Raw genomic sequence first — 21,376 nt, 5'->3', positions numbered from 1 at the left:
AACGCGTTTGTTATCGCTATAGCGCCACCTATAGGCCAATCGGGTTGATACTCTATCAACCTCTCCCCAAATTGGGTCCTACCATTTGGCCAAGTCTCAAGTCTCTAGGCCTTACGGTTTGGTCTACACGATCCGTTCTACGGCAGAAGAAAAATAATAACTAGAATAATAATAAAAATCCATACAAATACAATAGGGTTTCAGCCCTACGGGCTTGAACCCCTAATAAAAACCTTGGCAATTACAATAGGGTTTCAGCACTTCGTGCTTGAACCCCTAAATATAGCTGCAAGCAGCGATTACCGGGGTTCAAGCAATTTGGGACATTAAGACCTTTAAGGGCATGGCTGTGTAGATTTGCTGCATTGTACAAAATAAATGATGAAAAATAAGATACCAGACACACATGTTCAAAGTTATCAGCAAAAAAGTGCTATCATTTAGTGAAATGTTTCCCTCTCTTCTCACGGAACATTGACAAATGGAACAATGAAAGAAATGTTTGTGGTGCTTGCATTGGCAAAACTCGGGTCACAAAATGTTAAAATAGTGTTAATGAGTCAAAAGAACTGAACCCCATGTCTCTACGATGTTCTGATACAGAGATACAGCTCTTGCTAAATGGTTGCTAGGGTATTCTCATTGGTTGCTAGGGAGTGACTTGCAATCCACCAATGATTATACTCAAAGTCATGAAAGGAATAATCCATGATGACTCATGATTTTAAATGTAAGGTTACAGTATTTTTAAGTGAAAATAACAAATTACCACTAGGTGGCGCTATGACAAAGTCGTGCATGGAATCTCAGGTCATGACTGTGTTACATCTAGCTAGTATGGCTGTACACTTTAGTTTAGTGAAAAAACAGTTGTATGACCATTGGGCTTGCTCAATGTCAAAGGTTTTGTTAAATTATGAGGCCAACTAGTGGTGCAGGCATACCATTTTTTTTTGTATTGCCTCAGAAAGTGCTCAGACATCAGCGTATCAAATCTGGTGAAAAAATATCATTTTGTTGCGGAGTTATAACCATTTATGTGTAAAAAACACAACATTTTGAGGTAATTCTTCGTTTTTTGCAATTTTCGGCCATTTCTGATGGAAATTTTAACATAACGCCAATAGAACTTTTTGTTCAGAAGGTAATACAATGTTCTTCCTATGGTCGTTTCGAGTCGATCGGAATAACTCTCGCGGAGTTATTCGCGCATGTTTTTTAAGCGCTATTTTCCTGTGCAGAACCAACCGTAAAGCATAACCTGGCATGCTTGGTATCGTTGGACTCGGCAACAATTCAGGACTCCAAGGAAAAAAGTCGCATGAAAATACGTTAAACTCAGCCTAAGTTATAAGCATTATTTTATTCATATGACCACTAGGTGGCGCTGTGACGAAACGATGCATGAAACCTCAGGCCTTGACTCTCATCACAAGTACCAAGTGTCGTGTTGATACTTCATTCCTGTCCCCAGTTATAGCCAATAATGATCTAGTGCCTGCCCACAATTCAGACGTTTGGGCGTGGCATGTTGACCATGAGTCGAAAGTTCAACTTTTTTTTAATAATTATTGATATTCAAACTCCAAAGAACATTTTAGCACTGGAATGATTCCGATCGGGCGAAAAACCAAGGACTAGTTCGTTTTTATTTTTTTCGACAAAATCGAAAATAGCGGAAATTTTTTCATGACGGAAATAAAATCGGAGATATACATTTTGTTCGTCTTGATGCAAGGAATCCAGGGATATGAGACACTTGACATTTGGACAAGAATTGTGGGAGGTATGAGCCTAAACGCGTTTGCCATCGCTGTAGCGCCCCCCATAGGCCGATTGGGTTCATACTCTGTCAACTTTGCGCACGAATGAGACCTATCATTTGGCCAAGTCTCAAGTCTCTAGGCCTTACGGTTTGGTCTGTACAATCCGTTTTACGGCAGAAAAATAATAAATATCCTAACAAAAACAAACGGTAATATAGCTGCAAGCAGCGATTACCGGGGTTCAAGCGATTTGGGACATTAAGACCATTAAGGGCATGGCTGTGTAGATTTGCTGCATTGTACAAAATAAATGATGAAAAATAAGATACCAGACACACGTGTTCAAAGTTATCAGCAAAAAAGTGCTATCGTTCAGTGAAATGTCTCCCTCTCTTCTCACGGAACATTGACAAATAGAACACTGAAGGAAATGTTTGTGGTGCTTGCATTGGCAAAACTCGGGTCACAAAATGTTAAAATAGGGCTAATGAGTCAAAAGAGCCGAACCCCATGTCTCTACGATGTTCTGATACAGAGATACAGCTTGCTAAATGGTTGCTAGGGTATTCTCATTGGTTGCTAGGGAGTGACTTGCAATCCATCAATGATTATACTCAAAGCCATGAAAGGAATAATCCATGATGACTCATGATTTTAAATGTAAGGTTACAGTATTTTTAAGTGAAAATAACAAATTACCACTAGGTGGCACTATGACAAACTCGTGCATGGAATCTCAGGTCATGACTGTGTTACATCTAGCTAGTATCATGGCTGTACACTTTAGTTTATTGAAAAAACAGTTGTTTGACCATAGGGTTTGCTCAATGTCATAGGTTTTGTTAAATTATGAGGCCAACTAGTGGTGCAGGCATACCATTTTTTTTTGTATTGCCTCAGACTGTGCTCAGACATCAGCGTATCAAATCTGGTGAAAAAATATCATTTCGTTGCGGAGTTATAACCATTTATGTGTAAAAACACAAAATTTTGAGGTAATTTTTCGTTTTTTGCAATTTTCGGCCATTTCTGATGGAAATTTTAACATAACGCCAATAGAACTTTTTGTTCAGAAGGTAATACAATGTTCTTCCTATGGTCGTTTCGAGTCGATCGGAATAACCCTCGCGGAGTTATTCGCACATGTTTTTTAAGCGCTATTTTCCTGTGCAGAACCAACCGTAAAGCAAAACCTGGCATGCTTGGTATCGTTGGACTCGGCAACAATTCAGGACTCCAAGGAAAAAAGTCGCATGAAAATACGTTAAACTCAGCCTAAGTTATAAGCGTTTAAATGATTCGTCTGACCACTAGGTGGCGCTGTGACGAAACGACGCATGCCACCTCAGGCCATGACTGTCATCACAAGTACCAAGTGTCGTGTTAATACTTCATTCCTGTCCGCAGTTATAGCCAATAAATCCCTAGTGGCTGCGCACACTTCAGACGTTTGGGCGTGGCATGTCGACCGTAAGTCGAAAGTTCAACTTTTTTTCAATAATTATTGATATTCGAACTCCAAGGAACATTTTAGCACCAAAACGATTCCGATCGAGCGAAAAACCTAGGACTAGTTCGTTTTTATTTTTTTCGAAAAAATTGAAAATAGCGGAAAATTTTTAATGACGGAAATGAAATCGGAGATATACATTTTGTTCGTCGTGACGCAAGGAATCCAGGAATATAAGACACTTGACATTTGGACAAGAATTGTCAAAGTTATGAGCATCAACGCATTTGCCATCGCTGTAGCGCCCCCCATAGGCCGATTGGGATGACACTCTGTCAACTTCGCGCACGAATGAGACCTACCATTTGGCCAAGTCTCAAGTCTCTAGGCCTTACGGTTTGGTCTGCACGATCCGTTTTACGGCAGAAGAAAAATAATAAAAATAATAATAATAATAATAATAATAATAAAAATCCATACAAATACAATAGGGTTTCAGCCCTTCGGGCTTGAACCCCTAATTAAAGCTGCAAGCAGCGTTTACCGGGTTTCGAGCATTAAAGCACATACAACATGTCAGATGTCGTCGACCAGGCTGATACACCACATCGCATCCAGAAAACGTAAGAGATGGTCAGAAACGGTTCAGACAGACTATGTAGCTTACACACAGGTGCACCTATAGGACAAACATGTCACATCCTTAATGTTAAGTCATTCTGATAATTTGTTAACGAGAATTAGTTTTTCAGATTTATACCGTAAAATACAATTCAGAAATGGCCGTGTTTAGTTGAATTACAAGGCCATTGAGTCGGGTTCAAGCGATTTGGGACCTTAAGACCTTTAAGGGCATGCCTGTGTAGTTTTGCTGAATTGTACAAAATGAATTATAAAAAATAAGCTACCTCACACACCTGTTCAAAGTCATCAGCAAAAAAGGTGCTATCATTCAGTGAAATGTCTCCCTCTCTTCTCACGAAGCATTGACAAATAGAACACTGAAGGAAATGTTTGTGGTGCTTACAGTGGCAAAACTTGGGTCACAAAATGTTAAAATAGTGTAAAAAAGTCAAACGAGCCGAACCCCATATCTCTACGATGTTCTGATACAAAGATACAGCTCTTGCTAAATGGTTGCTAGGGTATTCTGATTGGTTGGGAGTGAATTGCAATCCACCAATGGTTATACTCAAAGCCATGAAAGGCATAATCCACGATGACTCATGATTTTAGATATAAGGTTGCAGTATTTTTAAGTCAAAATAACAAATAACCACTAGGTGGCGCTATGAAAAACTTGTGCATGCAACGTCATGAATGTGTTACATCTAGCTAGTATCATGGCTATACACTTAAGTTTAGTGAAAAAAACTGTTGTATGACCATTGTGCTAGCTCAACGTCAAAGGTTTTGTTCAATTATAAGGCCAACTAGTGGTGCAGGCATACCATTTTTTTTGTATTGCCTCAGACTCTGCTCAGACATCAGCGTATCAAATCTGGTAAAAAAATATCATTTCGTTGCGGAGTTATAACCATTTATGTGTAAAAAACACAAAATTTGGAGTAAATTTTTCGTTTTTTGCAATTTTCGGCCATTTCTGATGGAAATTTTAACATAATGCCAATAGAACTTTTTGTTCAGAAGGTAATACAATATTCTTCCTATGGTTGTTTCGAGTCGATCGGATGAACCCTCGCGGAGTTATTCGCGCATGTTTTTTAAGCGCTATTTTCCTGTGCAGAACCAACCGTAAAGCAAAACCTGGCATGCTTGGTATCGTTGGACTCGGCAACAATTCAGGACTCCAAGGAAAAACGTTGCATGAAAATACGTTAATCTCAGCCTAAGTTATAAGCATTATTCGATTCGTATGACCACTAGGTGGCGCTGTGACGAAACGATGCATGAAACCTCAGGCCATGACTCTCATCACAAGTACCAAGTGTCGTGTTGATACTTCATTCCTGTCCCCAGTTATAGCCAATAATGTTCTAGTGCCTGCCCACAATTCAGACGTTTGGGCGTGGCATGTTGACCCTGAGTCGAAAGTTCAACTTTTTTTTGATAATTATTGATATTCAAACTCCAAGGAACATTTTAGCACTGGAATGATTCCGATCGGGCGAAAAACCTAGGACTAGTTCGTTTTTATTTTTTTCGACAAAATCGAAAATAGCGGAAAATTTTTCATGACGGAAATGAAATCGGAGATATACATTTTTTAAGTTTGGAGCCAGGGATTACAATGATACCAAACACATGAGTGTAGGATGTCCGGTTTAGGAGTTATGAGCCCCAACGCGTCGGGCATTGCTATAGCGCCACCTATGGGCCGATTTGGCTGATTCACTGTATCTGAGTAGCCTGCTAATATACAACCAGTTGACCAAGTGGCAAGTTTCTACGACTTACGGTTTGTGCTGGGCGACGCGTTTTATGGCGGAAAAATAATAATAATAATAATAATAATAATTAAAGCTGCAAGCAGCATTTACCGGGTTTCGAGCATTAAAGCACGTCAGAGACGTCAGACGTCGTCGACCAGGCTGATACACCACATCGCATGCAGAAAAATTAAAGAGATGGTCAGAAACGGTTCATACAGACTATGTATCCTTACACACAGGTGCACCTATAGGACAAATATGTCACGTCCTTAATGTTAAGTCATTCAGATAATTTGTTAACGAGAATTAGTTTTTCAGATTTATACCGTAACATACAATTCAGAAATGGCCGTGTTTAGTTGAACTACAAGGCCATTGAGTCGTGGTATGGTGCAATGGTGTAAACAGACTGCAGACGTGCACATAAGGCACACACACAGCAGCGCAGCAAACCGCAAGGACCTACAGTGGACAGCAAACACAGCTAGAAAGATAATGCTTGACTTATTTAATGTCCTCCTTAATTGTGTTCTGATAACTCCAGGACTAAGCATAAGGCAAAACCTGGCATGTTTGGTATCGTTGGACTCTGCAACAATTCAGGACTCCTGTGAAAAATGTCTCATGAAAATACAGTGACTGCAGCCAAAGATTTAGGTTTCTAAATTATGCTTCCGACCACTAGGTGTTGGTGCAACAAAACTGCAGGCTCCCTCAGGTCCTGACTGCCAACAGAATTACCAATTACTGTGTCATTACGCATACGTTTGGCGAAGATACAACCTTAAATACATTAGCTATCAGCAAAAAAACAGCTCTCATTCAGTGAAATTTCTCTGCTCTCTACTCACTTTTAAGTGAAAATAACAAATAACCACAGGGTGGCGCTACGACAAAATTGTGCATGCAACGTCAGGTCATGACTTTGTTACATCTAGCTAGTATCATGGCTGAACACTTTAGTTTAGTGAAAAAAACAGTTGTAAGACCATTGGGCTCGCTCAATGTCAAAGGTTTTGTTCAATTATGAGGCCAACGAGTGGTGCAGGCATATTATTTTTTTTGGGTATTGCCTCAGACTCTGCTCAGCCATCAGCGTATCAAATCTGGTGAAAAAATGTCATTTCGTTGCGGAGGTATAACCATTTATGTGTAAAAAACACAAAATTTTGAGGTAATTTTTCGTTTTTGCAATTTTCTGCCATTTCTGATAGAAATTTTAACATAACGCTAATAGACTTTTTTGTTCAGAAGGTAATGCAATGTTCTTCCTATGGTCGTTTAAAGTCGATCGGAATAATCCTCGCAGAGTTATTCGCGCATGTTTTGTAAGTGCTATTTTTGCTGTGCAGAACTAACCGTAAGGCGAAACCTGGCATGCTTGGTATCGTAGGACTCGGAAACAATTCAGGATGCTAAAAAATAACTCCCATGAAAATCTCTTGACCACAGATAAAGTTATAGGCGTGAAAGTTGCAACCATTGCATAATCACAGTATTTAGTGCTATTTTCCCCGTTATAGCGCCATCTAGTGTCCAATCGGCGAGCTTTTTATATCACGACCTTAGACCGATGGCCTACACATCTGATTCAAGCCCCATGATGATATCTCAAACGCCTCTCGAGTTATGGCCGTTTAAATGTTTTAAGCTCCGCCCAGTTCGGTTTTTGGCCACTCCTTGCGTGTTTGAATACTAATTTCAACTTTTTTTCGATAATTATTAATATTCCCACTCCACAGAATCAATCAGCTTTCGTTAGGTTCAGATCGGATGAAAAACCTAGGACTAGTTCGCAAAAGTAGGTTTGAACGTTATCGCCAATAACTAACGGACCGTTTGATTGACAGCAACGCTTCAAGAGGCAAAGTTTTTCGTCATGAACCGATCTATCATATGATGTCATGTTTGTGTGTGTATGTCAAACGTCACGTGATACAGGCACCGGAATTCGGTATTACGCCCCCTAGTGGCCAAATGACACCATAATTCTTACAGACCTTCTGGAGCAGTACACGAACAAGCACAGTGAGTGTCGTTCCGATCGACCTTCGTTAACCCTGTCAAATCAGCCCTCACACTTCATTGGCCGATGACGGCCATGTTTTTGCAGATACGCCAATGTCCTTCTATACCCTCATGGTACATTGCACAAAGACACACCATACCAAATATGAAGTGTATCGGGCTTACGGTTGTGTAGTGATAGCCATTTTCGACCTCAAGCTTATTATAGCGCCACCTAGTGGCCAAAATCCGCGTATTTTTTCCTGTGACCCCGGAGTGAGCTGATACACATGCGTACCAAACCGCGTTAAGATATCTCTAACCGTTTACGAGTTATAGCCATTTTCCTGGAGATAGTCTACTTCCGGTATTGAATTTTGGCGCCCCTTAGTGACACTGAAGCGAAATTACACATTCTGTTCGATAATTATTTATAATATAATAATTTTTTTAAGTTTGGAGCCAAGGATTACAATGATACCAAACACTTGAGTGTAGGATGTCCGGTTTAGGAGTTATGAGCCCCAACGCGTCGGGCATTGCTATAGCGCCACCTATGGGCCGATTTGGCTGATTCACTGTATCTGAGTAGCCTGCTAATATACAACCAGTTGACCAAGTGGCAAGTTTCTACGACTTACGGTTTGTGCTGGGCGACGCGTTTTATGGCGGAAAAATAATAATAACTAGAATTAGTTTTTCAGATTTATAATGTAACATACAATTCAGAAATGGCCGTGTTTAGTTGAACTACAAGGCCATTGAGTCGTGGTATGGTGCAATGGTGCAAACAGACTGCACACGTGTACATAAGACAGAAACACAGCAGCGCAGCAGACCGCAAGGACCTACAGTGAACAGTAACCCCAGGACTAAGCATAAGGCAAAACTGGGCATGTTTGGTATCGTTGGACTCTACAACAATTCAGGACTCCTGTGAAAAAAGTCCCATAAAAATATGGTGACTGCAGCCAAAGTTGTAGGCGTGTAAAATATGCTTCCGAAACTGAAGGCTCCCTCAGGTCCTGACTGCCATCAGAATTACCAAGTACCATGTCATTATGCAAACGTTTGGTGAAGATACAACCTTAAATACATTAGTTATCAGCAAAAAAACGGCTCTCATTCAGTGAAATCTCTCCATATAACCATTTATGTGTAAAAAACGACAAATTTTGAGGTAATTTCGTTTTTTGCAATTTTCGGCCATTTCTGATGGAAATTTTAACATAACGCCAATAGACTTTTTTGTTCAGAAGGTAATGCAATGTTCTTCCTATGGTTGTTTCGAGTCGATCGGAATAACCCTCGCGGAGTTATTCGCGTGTGTTTTTTAAGCGCTATTTTCCTGTGCAGAACTAACTGTAAGGCGAAATCTGGCATGCTTAGTATCGTAGGACTCGGAAACAATTCAGGATGCTAAAAAAATAACTCCCATGAAAATCTCTTGACCACAGATAAAGTTATAGGCGTGAAAGTTGCAACCATTGCATAATCACAGTATTTAGTGCTATTTTCCCCGTTATAGCGCCATCTAGTGTCCAATCGGCGAGCTTTTCATATCACGACCTTAGACCGATGGCCTACACATATGATTCAAGCCCCATGATGATATCTCAAACGCCTCTCGAGTTATGGCCGTTTAAATGTTTTAAGCTCCGCCCAGTTCGGTTTTTGGCCACTCCTTGCGTGTTTGAATACAAATTTCAACTTTTTTTCGATAATTATTCATATTCCCACTCCACAGAATCAATCAGCTTTCGTTAGGTTCAGATAGGATGAAAAACCTAGGACTAGTTCGCAAAAGTAGGTTTGAACGTTATCGCCAATAACTAACGAACCGTTTGATTGACAGCAACGCTTCAAGAGGCAAAGTTTTTCGTCATGAACCGATCTATCATATGATGTCATGTTTGTGTGTGTATGTCAAACGTCACGTGATAAAGGCACCGAAATACGGTATTACGCCCCCTAGTGGCGAAATGACACCATAATTCTTACAGACCTTCTGGAGCAGTACACGAACAAGCACAGTGAATGTCGTTCCGATCGACCTTCGTTAACCCTGTCAAATCAGCCCTCACACTTCATTGGCCGATGACGGCCATGTTTTTGCAGATACGCCAATGTCCTTCTAGACCCTCATGGTACATTGCACAAAGACACACCATACCAAATATGAAGTGTATCGGGCTTACGGTTGTTTAGTGATAGCCATTTTCGACCTCAAGCTTATTATAGCGCCACCTAGTGGCCAAAATCCGCGTATTTTGTCCTGTGACCCGGGAGTGAGCTGATACACATGTGTACCAAACCGCGTTAAGATATCTCTAACCGTTCACGAGTTATAGCCATTTTCCTGGAGATAGTCTACTTCCGGTATTGAATTTTGGCGCCCCTTAGTGACACTGAAGCGAAATTACACATTCTGTTCGATAATTATTCACCTACTCACTCCACAGATTTCTTCTGCGTTGGAACGATTCCGATCGGGCGAAAAACCTAGGACTAGTTCATTTTGGCTTGAAATGCATATTATGCAAATTAGCGAAAAAATTTGCATACCGGAAATGAAATCGGAGATATACATTTTTTAAGTTTGGAGCCAGGGATTACAATGATACCAAACACTTGAGTGTAGGATGTCCGGTTTAGGAGTTATGAGCCCCAACGCGTCGGGCATTGCTATAGCGCCACCTATGGGCCGATTTGGCTGATTCACTGTATCTGAGTAGCCTGCTAATATACAACCAGTTGACCAAGTGGCAAGTTTCTACGACTTACGGTTTGTGCTGGGCGACGCGTTTTATGGCGGAAAAATAATAATAATAATAATAATAATAATAATAATAATAATAAAACAGACAAATACAATAGGTTTTCAGCACTTCGTGCTCGAAACCCTAATAAATATAGCTGCAAGCAGCGATTACCGGGGTTCAAGCGATTTGGGACATTAAGACCATTAAGGGCATGGCTGTGTAGATTTGCTGCATTGTACAAAATAAATGATGAAAAATAAGATACCAGACACACGTGTTCAAAGTTATTAGCAAAAATTGCTATCGTTCAGTGAAATGTCTCCCTCTCTTCTCACGGAACATTGACAAATAGAACACTGAAGGAAATGTTTGTGGTGCTTGCAATGACAAAACTCGGGTCACAAAATGTTAAAATAGGGTTAATGAGTCAAAAGAGCCGAACCCCACGTCTCTACGATGTTCTGATACAGAGATACAGCTTGCTAAATGGTTGCTAGGGTATTCTCATTGGTTGCTAGGGAGTGACTTGCAATCCATCAATGATTATACTCAAAGCCATGAAAGGAATAATCCATGATGACTCATGATTTTAAATGTAAGGTTACAGTATTTTTAAGTGAAAATAACAAATTACCACTAGGTGGCGCTATGACAAACTCGTGCATGGAATCTCAGGTCATGACTGTGTTACATCTAGCTAGTATCATGGCTGTACACTTTAGTTTATTGAAAAAACAGTTGTTTGACCATAGGGTTTGCTCAATGTCATAGGTTTTGTTAAATTATGAGGCCAACTAGTGGTGCAGGCATACCATTTTTTTTGTATTGCCTCAGACTGTGCTCAGACATCAGCGTATCAAATCTGGTGAAAAAATATCATTTCGTTGCGGAGTTATAACCATTTATGTGTAAAAACACAAAATTTTGAGGTAATTTTTCGTTTTTTGCAATTTTCGGCCATTTCTGATGAAAATTTTAACATAACGCCAATAGAACTTTTTGTTCAGAAGATAATACAATGTTCTTCCTATGGTCGTTTCGAGTCGATCGGAATAACCCTCGCGGAGTTATTCGCGCGTGTTTTTTAAGCGCTATTTTCCTGTGCAGAACCAACCGTAAAGCAAAACCTGGCATGCTTGGTATCGTTGGACTCGGCAACAATTCAGAACTCCAAAGAAAAAAGTTGCATGAAAATATGTTAAACTCAGCCTAAGTTATAAGCGTTTAAATGATTCGTCTGACCACTAGGTGGCGCTGTGACGAAACGACGCATGCCACCTCAGGCCATGACTGTCATCACAAGTACCAAGTGTCGTGTTAATACTTCATTCCTGTCCGCAAATATATCCAATAAATCCCTAGTGGCTGCGCACACTTCAGACGTTTGGGCGTGGCATGTCGACCGTGAGTCGAAAGTTCAACTTTTTTTCAATAATTATTGATATTCGAACTCCAAGGAACATTTTAGCACCGAAACGATTCCGATCGAGCGAAAAACCTAGGACTAGTTCGTTTTTATTTTTTTCGACAAAATCAAAAATAGCGGAAAATTTTTAATGACGGAAATGAAATCGGAGATATACATTTTGTTCGTCTTGACGCAAGGAATCCAGGAATATAAGACACTTGACATTTGGACAAGAATTGTCGAAGTTATGAGCATCAACGCGTTTGCCATCGCTGTAGCACCCCCCATAGGCCGATTGGGATGACACTCTGTCATCTTCGCGCACGAATGAGACCTACCATTTGGCCAAGTCTCAAGTCTCTAGGCCTTACGGTTTGGTCTGCACGATCCGTTTTACGGCAGAAGAAAAATAATAAAAATAATAATAATAATAATAATAATAATAATAATAAAAATCAGTACAAATACAATAGGGTTTCAGCCCTTCGGGCTTGAACCCCTAATAATAATAAAACAGACAAATACAATAGGTTTTCAGCACTTCGTGCTCGAAACCCTAATAATAATAATAATAATAATAATAATAAAAATCAGTACAAATACAATAGGGTTTCAGCCCTTCGGGCTTGAACCCCTAATTAAAGCTGCAAGCAGCATTTACCGGGTTTCGAGCATTAAAGCACATCAGAGACGTCAGACGTTGTCGACCAGGCTGATACACCACATCGCATCCAGAAAAACGAAAGAGATGGTCAGAAACGGTTCATACAGACTATGTATGCTTACACACAGGTGCACCTATAGGACAAATAGGTCACATCCTTAATGTTAAGTCATTCCGATAATTTGTTAACGAGAATAAGTTTATCAGATTTATACCGTAACTTACAATTCAGAAATGGCAGTGTTTAGTTGAACTACAAGGCCATTGAGTCGTGGTATGGTGCAATGGTGTAAACAGACTGCAGACGTGCACATAAGGCACACACACAGCAACGCAACAAACCGCAAAGACCTACAGTGGACAGCAAACACAGCTGGAAAGATAATGCTTGACTTATTTAATGTCCTCCTTGATTGTGTTCTGATAACTCCAGGACTAAGCATAAGGCAAAACCTGGCATGTTTGGTATCGTTGGACTCTGCAACAATTCAGGACTCCTGTGAAAAAAGTCACATGAAAATACGGTAACTGCAGCCAAAGTTCTAGGCGTGTAAAATATGCGTCCGACCACTAGGTGGCGGTGCAACGAAACTGCAGGCTCCCTCAGGCCCTGACTGCCATCAGAATTACCGAGTACCATGTCATTACGCATACGTTTGGAGAAGATACAACCTTAAATACATTAGTTATCAGCAATAAACGGCTCTCATTCAGTGAAATCTCTCCGCTCTCTACTCACTTTTAAGTGAAAATAACAAATAACCACAGGATGGCGCTATGACAAAATTGTGCATGCAACGTCAGGTCATGACTTTGTTACATCTAGCTAGTATCATGGCTGCACACTTTAGTTTAGTAAAAAACAGTTGTAAGACCATTGGGCTCGATCAACGTCAAAGGTTTTGTTCAATTATGAGGCCAACTGCAGGCATACCATTTTTTTGTATTGCCCCAGACTCTTCTTAAACATCAGCGTATCAAATCTGGTGAAAAAAGTCATTTTGTTGCGGAGGTATAACCATTTATGTGTAAAAAACGACAAATTTTGAGGTAATTTTTCGTTTTTTGTAATTTTCGGCCATTTCTGATGAAAATTTTAACATAATGCCAATAGACTTTTTTGTTCAGAAGGTAATGCAATGTTCTTCCTATGGTCGTTTCGAGTCGATCAGAATAACCCTCGCGGAGTTATTCGCGCGTGTTTTTTAAGCGCTATTTTCCTGTGCAGAACTAAATGTAAGGCAAAACCTGGCATGCTTGGTATCGTTGGACTCGGCAACAATTCAGGATGCTAAAAAACAACTCCCATGAAAATCTCTTGACCACAGATAAAGTTATAGGCGTAAAAGTTGTAACCATTGCATAATCACAGTATTTAGTGCCATTTTCCCCGTTATAGCGCCATCTAGTTTCCGATCGGCAAGCTTTTTATATCACGACCTTAGACCGATGGCCTACACATATTATTCAAGCCCCATGATGATATCTAAAACCCCTCTCAAGTTATGGCCGTTTAAATGTTCTAAGCTCCGCCCAGTTCGGTTTATGGCCACTCCTTGCGTGTATGAATACAAATTTCAACTTTTTTTTGATAATTATTCATATTCACACTCCACAGAGTCAATCAACCTTGGTTAGGTTCAGATCGGACGAAAAACCTAGGACTAGTTCGCAAAAGTAGGTTTGAACGTTATCGCCAATAACTAACGAACCGTTTGATTGACAGCAATGCTTCAAGAGGCAAAGTTTTTCGTCATGAGCCGATCTATCAAATGATGTCATGTTTGTGTGTGTATGTCAAACGTCACGTGATACAGGCACCAAAATACGGTATTATGCCCCCTAGTGGCCAAATGACACCGTAATTCTTACAGGCCTTCAGGAGCAGTACACGAAGAAGCACAGTGCGTTTCGTTCCAATCGACCTTTGTTAACCCTGTCAAATCAGTCCTCAACCTTCATTGGCCGATGACGGCCATGTTTTTGGAGATACGCCAATGTCCTTCTATACCCTCATGGTACATTGCACAAAGACACACCATACCAAATATGAAGTGTATCGGGCTTACGGTTGTGTAGTGATAGCCATTTTCGACCTCAAGCTTATTATAGCGCCACCTAGTGGCCAAAATCCGCGTGTTTTTTTCCTGTGACCCCGGAGTGAGCTGATACACATGTGTACCAAACCGTGTTAAGATATCTCTAACCGTTCACGAGTTATAGCCATTTTCCTGGAGATAGTCTACTTCCGGTATTGAATTTTGCCGCCCCTTAGTGACACTGAAGCGAAATTACACATTCTGTTCGATAATTATTTACCTACTCACTCCACAGATTTCTCCTGCGTTGGAACGATTCCGATCGGGCGAAAAACCTAGGACTAGTTCATTTTGGCTTGAAATGCATATTATGCAAATTAGCGAAAAAATTTGCATACCGGAAATGAAATCGGAGATATACATTTTTTAAGTTTGGAGCCAGGGATTACAATGATACCAAACACTTGAGTGTAGGATGTCCGGTTTAGAAGTTATGAGCCCCAACGCGTCGGGCATTGCTATAGCGCCACCTATGGGCCGATTTGGCTGATTCACTGTATCTGAGTAGCCTGCTAATATACAACCAGTTGACCAAGTGGCAAGTTTCTACGACTTACGGTTTGTGCTGGGCGACGCGTTTTATGGCGGAAAAATAATAATAATAATAATAAATATAGCTGCAAGCAGCGATTAGCGGGGTTCAAGCTATTTGGGATCACAAGACGTTTAAGGACATGGCCATATAGATATTCTGCATTGTATATTATACACATACACGTTTACCTGAGAAAGGAGAAACAAGACTGTTAAAGAACAAGACTTAATACTGACATGGTTATACACTCATTTTGTATGTAGTTTTTTTTTATAAAAAACATAAAAATATAATTCTTACTGCAAATGTCGTGTAAGTGCCTCCAAAGTTATGTTCACGTTTCACAGCTATCATAAAGTGACATGAGTGATAAAACTGACAACTCAGAACAATTGAAGTGGTAGTCTTTCACTAAATTTGATTTTAATATTATAACAGTAAAATCATGAAGTTAAAGGTGCAGTGTGTACATTTTAGTGGCATCTAGTGGTGAGGTCACGAAATGCAACCAATGGCTTAGTCCACTGCTCACCCCTCGCTTTTGAAACACATAGAGAAGCTACGGTAGCCGCCACCAGACAAACCTGTCATCGTCGGAGACAACTTAGTAAAAAATTTGTCCGTTAGGGGCTTCTGTAGAAAAATGGCGCCACAAAATTTTGACTTCCATGTAAGGGGACCTTGGTGTTTGTAGATAAAAAGGTCTCGTTCTAAGCTAATAAACACATACCGGTTCATTATGAAAGGTCTTTATACACCCCTGATAATATAGTTTTGTATATCATTTTGCATTTCTGTCAAGAGATCCTTCTAAAAATTACACACTGCACCTTTAAATGTGAACAGATTTCTATTAATAGTAGAATTAGTTAAAGAGTAATCATATTCTGTGTTTTCTGTGAGTTCAAATGTCAGCCAGTGATTGATCCTCTTCTGCCATCTAGTGGACATAACGGAAAATTGCACCTAAAATCCACAATAAGGAATTTGAGTATATTGCCTGATCTCAATAATACATTGTATGCTTTGTCATAAGCTTTAGGGGCCGTTCGTCAGGGCCATTTTCAAAATGACTGTGTGATAGCTATACTTTTGCAAAGTTGTTTTTGTATTTGATATATATATATATAAATATATATATATATATATATATATATATATATATATATATATATACAGTGTAGAGAAAATTGTACTGCACTGGCTTTACTGTTGTTGAGTGTAAGAACTGAAACAATTTAATAAAACAACCAGATACGTTATCAGAATGGTGGATGGTGTTATTAAATCCTGTCAATAACAAATATCATTTCATTTAGCAGATTCATGTTCATGTCCTTTAATCGAGTACCATGAAGGCTTTCTGTTTTAATTAGGTAAATAAAGTGAGGTATGCAAGTTATTAAACCGTATATATTTTTATGGACAAAAGGAACATATACACAAACATGCTCTGCACATTTTGTATGTTTCTCTCATCTGAAACAGTCATTTTAGTTCATAAAGATCTATTCTGTAGGTCTTACTAAATGTTTGCTTGTTTAAATCTTTTAGACATTTTTTTAACAAAAGTAATTGTTCTTATAGAACATATATATTCTTTGACATAAATATTATGTGCAAACATACAAGTATTTCAGATAACAGCCTCTGTCATATTATAGTAGGCCTAAAAGTAGTACTAAAGCTCTACATTTTTTTATATTTAACCACTGGCTATGTCCATACATAACTGATACAGATGTGTTGTTTATATCAAATGGAGTTAATAACAAATGATGTCATTAAGCAAATGTCAGTCAGATTTGCTATTAAGCACTTATTAGTGTTCACACATGTGCTGTGCTAGAGTAAGTTTTCAGCAAATCATTTACATTTAAAATAACCAATTGTATCATAACATTACAATTTCATTGCAGTAATTCTATAAACAATTATTAAAAACTTTATAAGATACATCATGACATGTTTATGTTCTGGAAAGTAGATTAAAATACTAAAGCTTCTGATAACCAAATATATATTCTCTTTATGTATGATTATTAGTTATTATTTCTAATGTTGGCCTATTATTGTTCTTTAAGGATCCACATATTTACAGCAATCTTTTTCATACCTTTAGGATTTGAAAAATTCTAAGACAACATTTGAAGCTTTATAACTTTATTGGGTTGTTTCCCACAGGTTTAGATTGATGCATGACTAGCCATTAGTTATGTAAAAACATTTAGGTACTTTTTACAAACAAACCTTATAAAAAACATTTCTGGTGTACATCTTAAGACAAAACTATGGCCCAGATATATTTAAAGGTAGGCCAGTGTAAGCTATTTTCAAGTAAGACAACTAAAACTTAAGCCTAAATTTTAGTCTGTAACTACACTTAAACCAATGGTCAGTAACATTAATCTCTAAGACTAGTATTCAAAGTTAGTCATACATTTTTGTCTTCATGATTGAACATAACTGCTTTAAGTATCATGTGAAAAAATATTTAAATTATTTAAAATATATTTAATTCCAAATAGTTAGACTGATTAGCCCTAACTAACTACTAATTCTTCAGACTAGTCCTTAAAACACAGTCTTAATTATGTTTTTTATATTATATAGTTTTTTTAAATAACATTACTAAAATATTAAATGTATCATTTTTTATTACGAGTTGAATTTGAATCCCGAGCAGTTTTAACCTTACGGACATGTTACTATAACAACAACTCTAGGATGACCTTCGAAGAAACAAATAATTCAACATGAAGCTAAATCGTCAACAATGAAATCCAGCTAACTGAGTAATCCACGTATGAACGACAGACCCAGCAGTGAAGCACTACATTAAAAAGTCAATTCTATGCAATCCAGTTGAGAAAGGAGGATACTTTTTTTTACTAGATTTTAATACTGCTAACTGTGTTTTTAAAAATAAGTGGATAAAAAGTTACTGAAGTTGCAAAGGTAGTATATGGAACATCATACCAGAAATGATTTTTAAGAAATTGGGTGGTTTGGAATTTTTTTTGCGATACAATTTTGATATAAACAAGTTTCCCATAAAACTGTCAGGTTTCCATAAACAGGTTTGTTTTCTTGGATGCTCATATAAAAACATAACTTTTCTCCACATAGATCTGTTATTTGGAATAACAAGAATATTCTATACAAGAAACAGATCCTTATTTTATAGAAATTGGTATGATAATAATATAATATTAGTGAGGCAGTTATTTAAAGATGATGGTCACCTCTTTAATTATTGTGAATTCCTCAATCACTATAAGATTCCAGTAACTGCTAAGGAATTTGCAGTTGTATTTGATGCCATACCTAGTGGACTTATTCAACTCTTTCAATGTTATACATCTTATGATTGTAACTCCTTACATAATACTCAGTTATGTATTAATAGAGTAAATATTCTAGAAAAAAAAAATTATAACTTTTTTATAAGAACAGAAATGAATGTAGAAGTGAATATTTGCCTAGATGTAAACCATACTAATCTGCAGTTCAACCTTTAAACAAGTTTTAATTTAAACTATTTGATTGTAATATTATAGTAATGAGTTTCTAAAATTAATATATATATATAAATTGTTCATATTTTAATTTGAAAACAGAAGTGGAGATAATTAGATTTTAATTAGTTTTAATACATTTTGATGATTTGATTATAAAATAAAATAGATATAGTACAGTAAATTCACAAAATAGTTTTTCATATAAACATAAACATCTAGAGAAGTACTTTCAACTCACTGAAACGCGGTGGTTTCTCGAGACCCAATGCTCGGCACATTTTGTATGATTCTCTCATCTGACACAATCAGTTCAGTTCATACAAATCTCTACTGATGATTAAAGTAGATTTGTTTAAAATAGAAGACTTTTGTATATGTGCAGAGCAGTGGGCCTCCAGGAATAATTTTGAGAACCACTGATCTAGGGTACAGTTAACGTAACACCCGTTGTTCTAGATGCAAATATTTCCGGAATGATGAGCCAAAAATCCTCACAGACACTTGAGAACATAAGACAAACAGGCCCATCAGTTTAGTTGTAATCTCACACCATTACGCTGGACTCGTACATGGTTAATGCTGGCTGGCTTTTGGTCGCATGTTTTCTAAGATATGTAATTATCCTAATAGACCCTTATAAGAATCTGAAAGCAGATGTTAAGTGCAAAATAACAAGTAGGTCAGACAAATATTTATGTGTCGTATACATATGCTATAGTCATCGTTCTTTGTTCTTAGGTTATAGCGCCACCTAGTGGACAATCTCTGAAATTTTTTGCATGTGACCTCGGCCTAGGTCTATACATATGTGTACCAAATTTCGTGTTGATATCTGATTCCTATCATAAATGATAGCCATTTAAGTATTTGTGGCACCGCCTCTTCGTACTTTTGACTGTGGTATTGCAACGACGAGTGCAAAGTTCAACTTTTTTTTGATAATTATTGATATTCAGTGTCTAAGGAATATTCCAGCACTGGATTGGTTCAGATCGGTCAAAAAACCTAGGACTAGTTCGCAAAAGTAGGTTTATAAGAAAATGATGAATATCTAACAAACGATTCGACTGAGACAAGTGCTGCTTGAGGGAAAGTTGTTCATTATAAGTACCTCTATTAAATGATATGAGGATCTTGTTGATATCTAAAACACTGCATAATACACAATCACTTAAACACTGAAAAAACGTGATAGCGCCTCCCGGAGGCCGAATTTTTTCTTACTCTGCACAGACCTTCATGGCCAAGAGACAAACAGGCCCAACGCGTTTCGTTTTGATCGGCCTCCGTTAACCCTGTCTAATACCTGCTTTTTCTTGATTGGCCGATGGCGGCCATGTTTTTTGAGCTACGCGAAATTCCTTTAAGACACAGATAGTACCCTAGACCAGGAGCACCGGTGCCAAATGTCAAGTTGATCGGTCCCATATTTCTGTAGTTACAGACCTTCAAAGTTGAGGTGGTGTTATAGCGCCAACTAGTGATCAAGCGGCGCAATTTTTTTCAGGTGACCCCAGAGTAGTCAGCTGTATATGTGTACCAAATTTGGTTCCGATACCTCTTTCCAATCCCAAGTTATAGCCATTTAAGTCCAAGAGGCTCCGCCCATTGGGGGCGTTTGGGCGTGGCTTGACGAGGACGAGTATAAAGTTCAACTTTTTTTTGATAACTTTTGATATTCACACTCCAAGGAATATTACAGCACTGGAACGGTTCCGATCGGACAAAAAACCTAGGACTAGTTCGTTTTTATTTTTTTCGACAAAATCGAAAATAGCGAAAAAAAAATCATGACGGAAATGAAATCGGAGATATACGTTTTGTTCGTCTTGACGCAAGGATTCCAGTGATATAAGACACTTGACATTTGGACAAGATTTGTGGGAGTTATGAGCATCAACGCGTTTGTTATCGCTATAGCGCCACCCATAGGCCGATTGGGGTGACACTCTGTCATCTTCGCGCACGAATGAGACCTACCATTTGGCCAAGTCTCAAGTCTCTAGGCCTTACGGTTTGGTCTGCACGATCCGTTTTACGGCAGAAGAAAAATAATAAAAAGAATAATAAAAATCCATACAAATACAATAGGGTTTCAGCCCTACGGGCTTGAACCCCTAATAATAATAATAATAATAATAATAATAATAAAACAGACAAATACAATAGGTTTTCAGCACTTCGTGCTCGAAACCCTAATAATAATAATAAAACAGACAAATACAATAGGTTTTCAGCACTTCGTGCTCGAAACCCTAATAAAACAGACAAATACAATAGGTTTTCAGCACTTCGTGCTTGAAACCCTAATAATAAATATAGCTGCAAGCAGCGATTAGCGGGGTTCAAGCGATCTGGGACCTTAAAGGGGTCATAGCGTGAAAATCTGACTTTTTCCAAGTGTAAGTGCTATAATTGGGTCCCCAGTGCTTATATCAACCTAGAAAACATGAAAAAGATAAAAAATAAAATAATCGAGAGCACAATTGAATTTCAATTACAACAAACCACCATCATTGTGATCAGTGTTTGCATTTCATCCACTCATTTGCATTTTAAAGGAAACACCCAAAAACTGCACAATTTTGCTCAGGCCTACAAAGTGTCAATTTTAACATGCTATTATAAATGATCTGTGGAGTATTTTGAGATAACACTTCACATACACACTCTGGGTACACAAACAATTTATTTTACATCTTTAAAAAATCTCATTATATGAACCTTTAAGACCTTTAAGGGCATGCCTGTTTAGATTTGCTGCATTGTTA

Source organism: Paramisgurnus dabryanus, chromosome 4 (assembly GCF_030506205.2).
Source record: "Paramisgurnus dabryanus chromosome 4, PD_genome_1.1, whole genome shotgun sequence".
NCBI lineage: Eukaryota > Metazoa > Chordata > Actinopteri > Cypriniformes > Cobitidae > Paramisgurnus > Paramisgurnus dabryanus.
Note: the sequence above shows the minus strand (reverse complement) of the source record.